This window comes from Delphinus delphis, chromosome X (genome assembly GCF_949987515.2).
Source record: "Delphinus delphis chromosome X, mDelDel1.2, whole genome shotgun sequence".
NCBI lineage: Eukaryota > Metazoa > Chordata > Mammalia > Artiodactyla > Delphinidae > Delphinus > Delphinus delphis.
In genome coordinates, this window is record NC_082704.1 from 90,660,859 (window position 1) to 90,668,448 (window position 7,590).

At 39.0% G+C, this 7,590-nt stretch overlaps 1 non-coding gene across 1 annotated transcript; it reads left to right on the top strand.

The window, feature by feature from the left end:
- The first annotated feature begins 2,490 nt into the window (after positions 1-2,490).
- Positions 2,491-2,601, top strand: LOC132419062 (U6 spliceosomal RNA). The gene has a single exon (XR_009518078.1). It is a non-coding gene; the product is annotated as a U6 spliceosomal RNA (small nuclear RNA).
- The last annotated feature ends 4,989 nt before the right edge of the window (positions 2,602-7,590 follow it).

Consider the following 7,590-nt stretch of genomic DNA (forward strand, 5'->3'; position numbering starts at 1 on the left):
TAAAAGCCCTACTGGCTCAAGGTGTTTAAACAAAACATCTGACCAATCTTTGGCTAACCACTAAGTTATGCTAACCAAGGAGCAACCCCAGAAAACCAGGCTTAAACATAAAATCAAAAATCATTTTTTTTAAATTGGAGTGGGGGCTTTTTTATCTAAAGAAAACAAAAACACAAATTTGAAAATACATATGCACCTCCATGTTCACTGCAGCATTATTTACAATAGCCAAGATATGGAAACAACCTAAGTGTCCATCAATGAATGAATGGATAAAGAAGATGTGAGATATATATATACATATATATGTGTGTGTGTGTGTGTGTGTGTGTGTGTGTGTGTGTGTGTGTATACTATTCAGCCATAAAAAAGAATGAGATCTTGCCATTTGCAAAAACATGGATGGACCATAGGGGCATTATGCTAAGTGAAATAAGTCATATAGAGAAAGACAAATACCATACGATCTCACTTATATGTAGAATTTAAAAAAATGAGCTCATAGATACAAAGAACAGATTGGTGATTGCCAGAGGCGGGGAGTTGATGGGTGGGTGAAATGGGTAAAGGCGGTCAAAATGTTCAAACGTCCAGTTATAAAATAAATCATAGGGATGTAATGTACAGCATAGTAACTATAGTTAATAATACTGTACAGCATATTTGAAAGTTGCTAAGGCAGTAAAAGTCCTCATCACAAGAAAAAAAAATTTTTGTAACTATTATGGTGATGAATGTTAACTAGACTTATTGTGATGACAATTTCACAATATATACAATATCAAATGTTGTACACTTGAAACTAATATGATTGTATATGCTAGTTATACCTCAATTTTTAAAAAGAATTGTTTTCTTAAAACACTGAGTAGAGACATCAGTGATTGCACACTACTAGGGAGAGAGACACCATAGAATTAGTCCAGGCAAGTCGCTAAACAAATAAACACCAAAAAAACAAAAACAGCAACAATAAACCCAGGGGAGAGGAGAATAAGAATCCAGAGATGCTATAATACATTATCGAAAATGTCCAGTTTTCAACAAAAAGTTATGAGGCATGCAAAAAACAAAAACAGGACAGGGTGACCCATACACAAGAAAAAAGGCAGGCAACAGAAGCTGTTTCTGAAAGATCTCAGGTGATGGACCTACCAGACAAAGAATTCAAAGCAGGTATTACAAATATGTTCAAAGAACTAAAGGAAACCATGTTTAAAGAATTAAAAGGAAATATAACAATAGCAACTCATCAAATACAGAATATCAATAAAGAGACAAAAATTATTTTAAAAGGACCATTTTGAAATTCTGGAGTTTAGGACTACAAGAACTGAAAGGAAAAATTCACTAGAGGGACTCAACAACAGACTTCAGCTGGCAGAAGAAAGAATCAGCAAACTTGAAGGTAAATCAATAGAAATTGTCCAACCTAAAGAACAGAAAAAAAAATAATGAAGAAATATTAGCAGAATCTGAGAGATCTGTGAGACATCATTAAGTATACCAACATAAGCGTACATGAAGTCCAAGAGGAAGAGAGAGAAAAAGGGGCAGAAAAGAACATTTGAAGACATAATGGTCAAAAACGTTATCAAACTTCACCAAAAACATTAATCTACACATTCAAGAAGCTCAATGAACTCCAAGTAGAAAAAAACGCAAAGAAATCCACACTGAGATACATCATAGTCAAAGTGTTGAAAGCCAAAGGAAAAGAGAAAATATTGAAAGTAGCAAGAGAAAAACAACCCATCACATACAATGGGGAGGGGACTCGATAGTTAAACACCAGAAATGGTGAAGGCCCAGAAAGCAGGAGGGTGACATATTCAAAGTACTGAAAGAAAAAAAAAATCAACCAAGAATCCCATGTCCAGTAAAAATGAAGGCAAAATAAAGATGTTCCCAGATAAAGATGACTTGCCTCATAAAGAATACTAAATACTAAAGGAAATTCTTCAGGCTGAAAAGAAATGGCACTAGACAGTAATTCAAATTCACACAAAGAAATAAAGAGCATGAATAAAGGTAATTATGTAGTTAAATAAAAAAGATAAAGAGAGTTTTTCTCGTTTCTTCTCTTAACATATTTAAAAAAGAATCACATAAAGAATAGTTATAATTGGAGGAATATAGCATATAAAGAAGTAATATATATGACAATAGTATCACAAAGGAAGGGGGAGGCAATAGAGCAATATCGGAGCAGTTTCTATATTTTACTGGAATTAAGTTAGCATTATCTGAAATAGATTGTTTTTAAGTTTAGAAGCACATTATAATTCCTCCAGAAGAAGCACTAAGAAAATCATTCCAAAAAATATAATTAAAAACAAAGGAATTTAAAGGGGACACTAGAAAAAAATTATTTAATACAAGAAAAGGTAATAAAGGAGGAATACAGGAACAAAAAGACATGATACATAGAAAATAAATAAAAATCGAGAGATATGATACAAATACATCAATACCAACATTAAAAAATAAATGATTATATGCACTTTGGCATCACATACATGAAAATGGCAATGAGATGAAAAAGATTAGCATGGTCCCTTTGCAAGGATGATATGCAAATTTAAAGTGCTCCATATTTTTTTGAGTGAAAAATGCCAATCCCAAATTGTTACATAACACATGATTCGCTTCATATAAGATTTTTGAAATGATGAAATTTTAGAAATAGAGGTCAGATTAGTGTTTGCCAATGGTCAGGGAGGGGCAAGGGTGGTGGTGGCAGGAAAGTGGGAATGGTTATAACAGGGCAACAGGAGTGATCCTTGTGGTGTTGGAACTGTTCAGTTCCTTGACTGTGGTGGTGGATACACCAACCTATACAGGTGATAAAACTGTATAGGACTTAATAAAGTTATGGCCCCCCCACTCCACCCCCCCACACACACAAATGAGTATAAATAAAACTAGGAAAATCTGAATAAGAGCTATGGATCATATCAATGTCAATACCCAGGTTATAATATTATACTGTAGTTTTGAAAAATGTTACCATTGGAGAAAACTAGCCAAAGTGTACCACGGACCACTCTGTATTATTTCTTAGACCTGCACGTGTCAATGCAATTTTATAGAGAAACAAAAATCTTTTCAACAAAAGGCACTGGGACAACTGGATATCCACATGAAAAAAGATGAATTTAGATGCTTTCCTCACACTATCCACAAAAATTAACTCACAGTGCATCATAGACCTAAACTGAAGAGCTAAAAGTATAAAACTTTCAGAAGAAAATACAGGAGAAAACTTTATGACCTCAATCTAGGCAAAGAGTTCTTAGATACAACATCAAAAATACAATCAATAAAAGAAAAATGATAAATTGCACTGTATAAAAATTTAAAACTTTGCTCTTCAAAAGGCACTTTTAAGAAAATTAAAAGACAAGCCACAAACTGAGAGGAAATATTTGCAAATTATATATCTGATAAAGGATTTGTATCCAGAGTATGTATAGAACTCTTACAACACAACAGTAAAAAGACAAACAACCCAGTTAAATTTTTGGCAAAAGATTTGAATAGACATTTCAGCAAAGAAACCTATAAATAATAAATATGTACAAAGATGCTCAACATCATTATTCATTAGTGAAATTCAAATTATAACTACAATGAGCTATCATTTCACACCCACTAGAATGGCTATCATCAAAAAAGACAGACAGTAATAAGTGTTGGCAAGGATATATAGAAACTAGACTCTTCCTTTAGCATATGACCCATCAATTCCACTCCTGGTTATTTATGAAAGAGAAATAAAAACATACATCCATACAATGACTTGTACATGCATGTTCATAGCACCATTATTCATAATGGGCAAAAGGTGGAAACAATCAAATATCCATCAACTGGCAATGGAGAAACAAATGTATATCCATACAGTAGAACCCTATCAGGCAATAAAAAGCAATGAAGTTCTTATACATGCTACAATGTGGCTGAGGAAAGAAGCCAGACCCAAAAGACCATACACTGTATGATTTCATTCTGATGAAATGTCCAGAAAAGGCAAATCTATAAATACAGAAAGCAGATTAATGGTTGCCTGGGGCTGGGGGTGGAAGGCAAATGGGCATGAGAGATCTTTTGGAGGTGATGGAAATGTTCCAAAACTGGATTGTGGTGATGTTTAGTCAACTCTATAAATTCAACAATCATTGAATTCTTCATTCAAGAATCACTGAATTGTACACTTAGAAGGAGTGAACTCAGGGTATGTAAATTATGCTTTAATAAATCTGTTTAAAAAAATAAACACAACCATTACCAGGAAAGACTACCCCTAAATAAATTACAAATAAACATGTTAAGCACCCCCAGAACAGCTTAGTGTGAATGAGTTTACTAGAAGCACAGCCTGAAGAAATTAATTCCTAGCAGCAGAAGGCTGATTTCAACAAATAGAGAGACCTTACAGGGAGCAAGAGGGGCAGAGCCCTGTGCTTCCCATACCAGGAGGTTTCCCTACCCAATTGCTGCATCTATTACTCTTAATCTTATTCCTTTGGGAAAGGGAAATAGAAATCAAAGTACGATTTATGCTCTTCTAAAGATCTTAAGAAGTATTTCCCATTGAGGGAGTCTTGATTTTCAGACAAGTGTTTCAAAATAAGGTATCAGATGTCATTCCACATAGAAGACCAATAGTGAATCCAGGGGCTTAAGAAGGACTCAACCAGTCTGTAGCCATTTACTACACTGGAAACAGGCTCATATGACTCATTTTAATTACACTCTCCTGCCACACACACTCAAAACAAATTAACAACCAACTTTCATAGATAATCATAACAATTGGTACTTATTGTGTGTCAGTCATTGTAGTCAGGGCTTCAGTCCTCTCAATAAACATAACCCTTTCAGTCAGGATCTATCTTTATCACTACTTTACAGATGAGGAGTCTGAGGCCCGAAGAGGTTATAAGACGTGCCCACCATCAGGCATCTGATAATTATGGAGCTGAGATTCTTCTATATAAGCCTTCTAACTGCAGAGGCTAGATTCTCATCCCCTACACTCTAGGGCAGTCTTTCTCAAACTTTCTTTTTAACCACAAGTTGGAGTAAAAAATACAGTCTACATCATAACCCAGGACGTACAGGTTTCTCTACAAATGAAGCTCCATGAAACAATACTTAACCTTACTATGCACAATACACACTGATATTTTTATTCTATTTATCTTATTGTACTCTTTAATATCTTGGTCAATATCACTAATTCCATTTCATGACATATTCATGGATCACCACTCACAATTAAAAAAAAAACAATACTACTTATAAAACGTGTAAATGTCACATTAAGATGAGACTCTAGAGAAACTCTGAAGATCTCTGTAGACCAGTCTGTCAAAGTCAAGTGCCTGACAGCCTGATTATCCACTCACTCTACAGCCCTTCACCCACAAGAGGAAGGAGGAAGATAGAGCTAAAAGCCCGCCTGAGTGGGTCACCCAGTGAATGGCCCCTACTCAAGTGTGCATTAGCCAGAACCTGGCCATGGGGACGGCAGGAAAAGAGAGAAGCAATCCATTTGCCTGAATAAAGTGTGCCAAAACAGAATTCTTAGCAACAAACCCAGAAACCAAGAGATTCTAAGAAAAATCTCATTTACCTAGGACTAGAGTATCATTGGTAGGCCAGTATCAAATTCACCTTGCCTTAATACCACCTCAAGATACTTTATAAGGGACAGACCTTCAAGATGGCTAAGTAGTAAGATATGGAGATCACCTTCCTCCCCACAAATGCATCAGAAATACATCTACATGTGGAACAACTCCTACAGAACACCTACCGAACGCTGGCAGAAGACCTCAGACCTCCCAAAAGGCAAGGAACTCCCCACGTACCTGGGTAGGGCAAAAAAAAAAGGAAAAACAGAGACAAAAGAACACGGACAGGACCTGCACCAGTGGGAGGGAGCTGTGAAGGAGGAAAGGTTTCCACACACTAGGAAGCCCCTTCACTGGTGGAGACGGGTGGTGGAGGGGGGGAACTTTGGCGCCACAGAGGAGAGCACAGCAACAGCGGTGCAGAGGGCAACGGAGAGATTCCCACACAGAGGACCGGTGCCAACCAGCACTCACCAGCCCGAGAGGCTTGTCTGCTCACCCACCGGGGCAGGTGGGGCAGGGAGCTGAGGCTCGGGCTTTGGAGGTCAGATCCCAGGGAGAGAACTGGGGTTGGTTGCGTGAACACAGCCTAAAGGGGGCTAGTGAGCCACAAGTAGCCAGGAGGGAGTCCGGGAAAAAGTCTGGACCTGCCAGAGAGGCAAGAGAACTTTGTTTCGGGGTGTGTGAGGAGAGGAGATTCCTTCCCAGGGTGTCCACAGAAGGCAGAGCACCGCCTAAGTGAGCTCCAGAGACGGGCACAAGCTGCGGCTATCAGCTCGGACCCCAGAGACCAGCATGAACTGCTAACACTGCGGGCGCTGCCACCAGGAATCCTGTGTGCAATCGCAGGTCACTATCCACACCACCCCCCAGGAACCTGTGCAGCCCGCCACTGCCAGGGCCCCAAGATCCAGGGACAACTTCCCCAGGAGAAAACACAGCGTGCCTCAGGCTGTTGCAAGGTCATATCAGCCTCTGCCACCTCAGGCTCGCACTGCATTCCATGACTACCATACCCCTCCCTCCCCACCGCCTGAGTGAGCAAGAGAGCCCTAATCAGCTACTGCTTTAACTCCCTCCTGTCTGGGTGGGGAACAGATTCCTGAGGGCGGCCTACACACAGGGGCAGGGCAAAAACCAAAGCTAAAACCCAGGAGCTGTGCAAACAAAGAAGAAAAAGGGAAATTTCTGTGTGCAGCCTCAGGAGCAGCAGATTAAATCCCCACAATCAACTTGATAAACACTACACCTGAAGAATACCTGAATAGACAACAAATGTTCCCAAAATTAAGGCCCTGGACTTTGGGAGCAACTGTAGACTTGGGGTTTGCTTTCTGCATCTAATTTGTTTCTGGTTTTATGTTTATCTTGGTTTGGTATTTAGAGCTTACTATCATGGGTGGATTTGTTTATTGGTTTGGTTGCTCTCTTCCTTTTTTTTTTTACTATATATATATTTTTTCCTTTTCCTCTTTTTGGGAGTGTGTAAGTGTATGCTTACTTGTGTGATTTTCTCTGTATAGGTTTGCTTTTACCATTTGTCCTAGGGTTCTCTCTGTACATTTTTTGTTTTGCTTTGTTTGTTTTATTCTTTCTTCCTTTTCTCCTGAGCTGTGTGGCTGGCAGGCCTTGGTGCTCCAGCTGGATGTCAGGCCTGAGCCTCCAAAGTGGGAGGGCCGAGTCCATGACATTGCACCACCAGAAACCTCCCAGCCCCACATAATATCAATCAGCAAGAGCTCTCCCACAAATCTTCATCTCAACACTAAGACCCAGCTCCACCCAATGCCCAGTTAGGTCCACTGCTGGAAGCCCCATTACAAGGAACAACCAAGACAGGAACAAAACCCCATCCATTAGCAGAGAGGCTGCCTAAAGTCATACTAAGGTCACAGACACTCCAAAACACACCAGCGGATGCAGCACTGCCCACCAGGAGGACAAGATA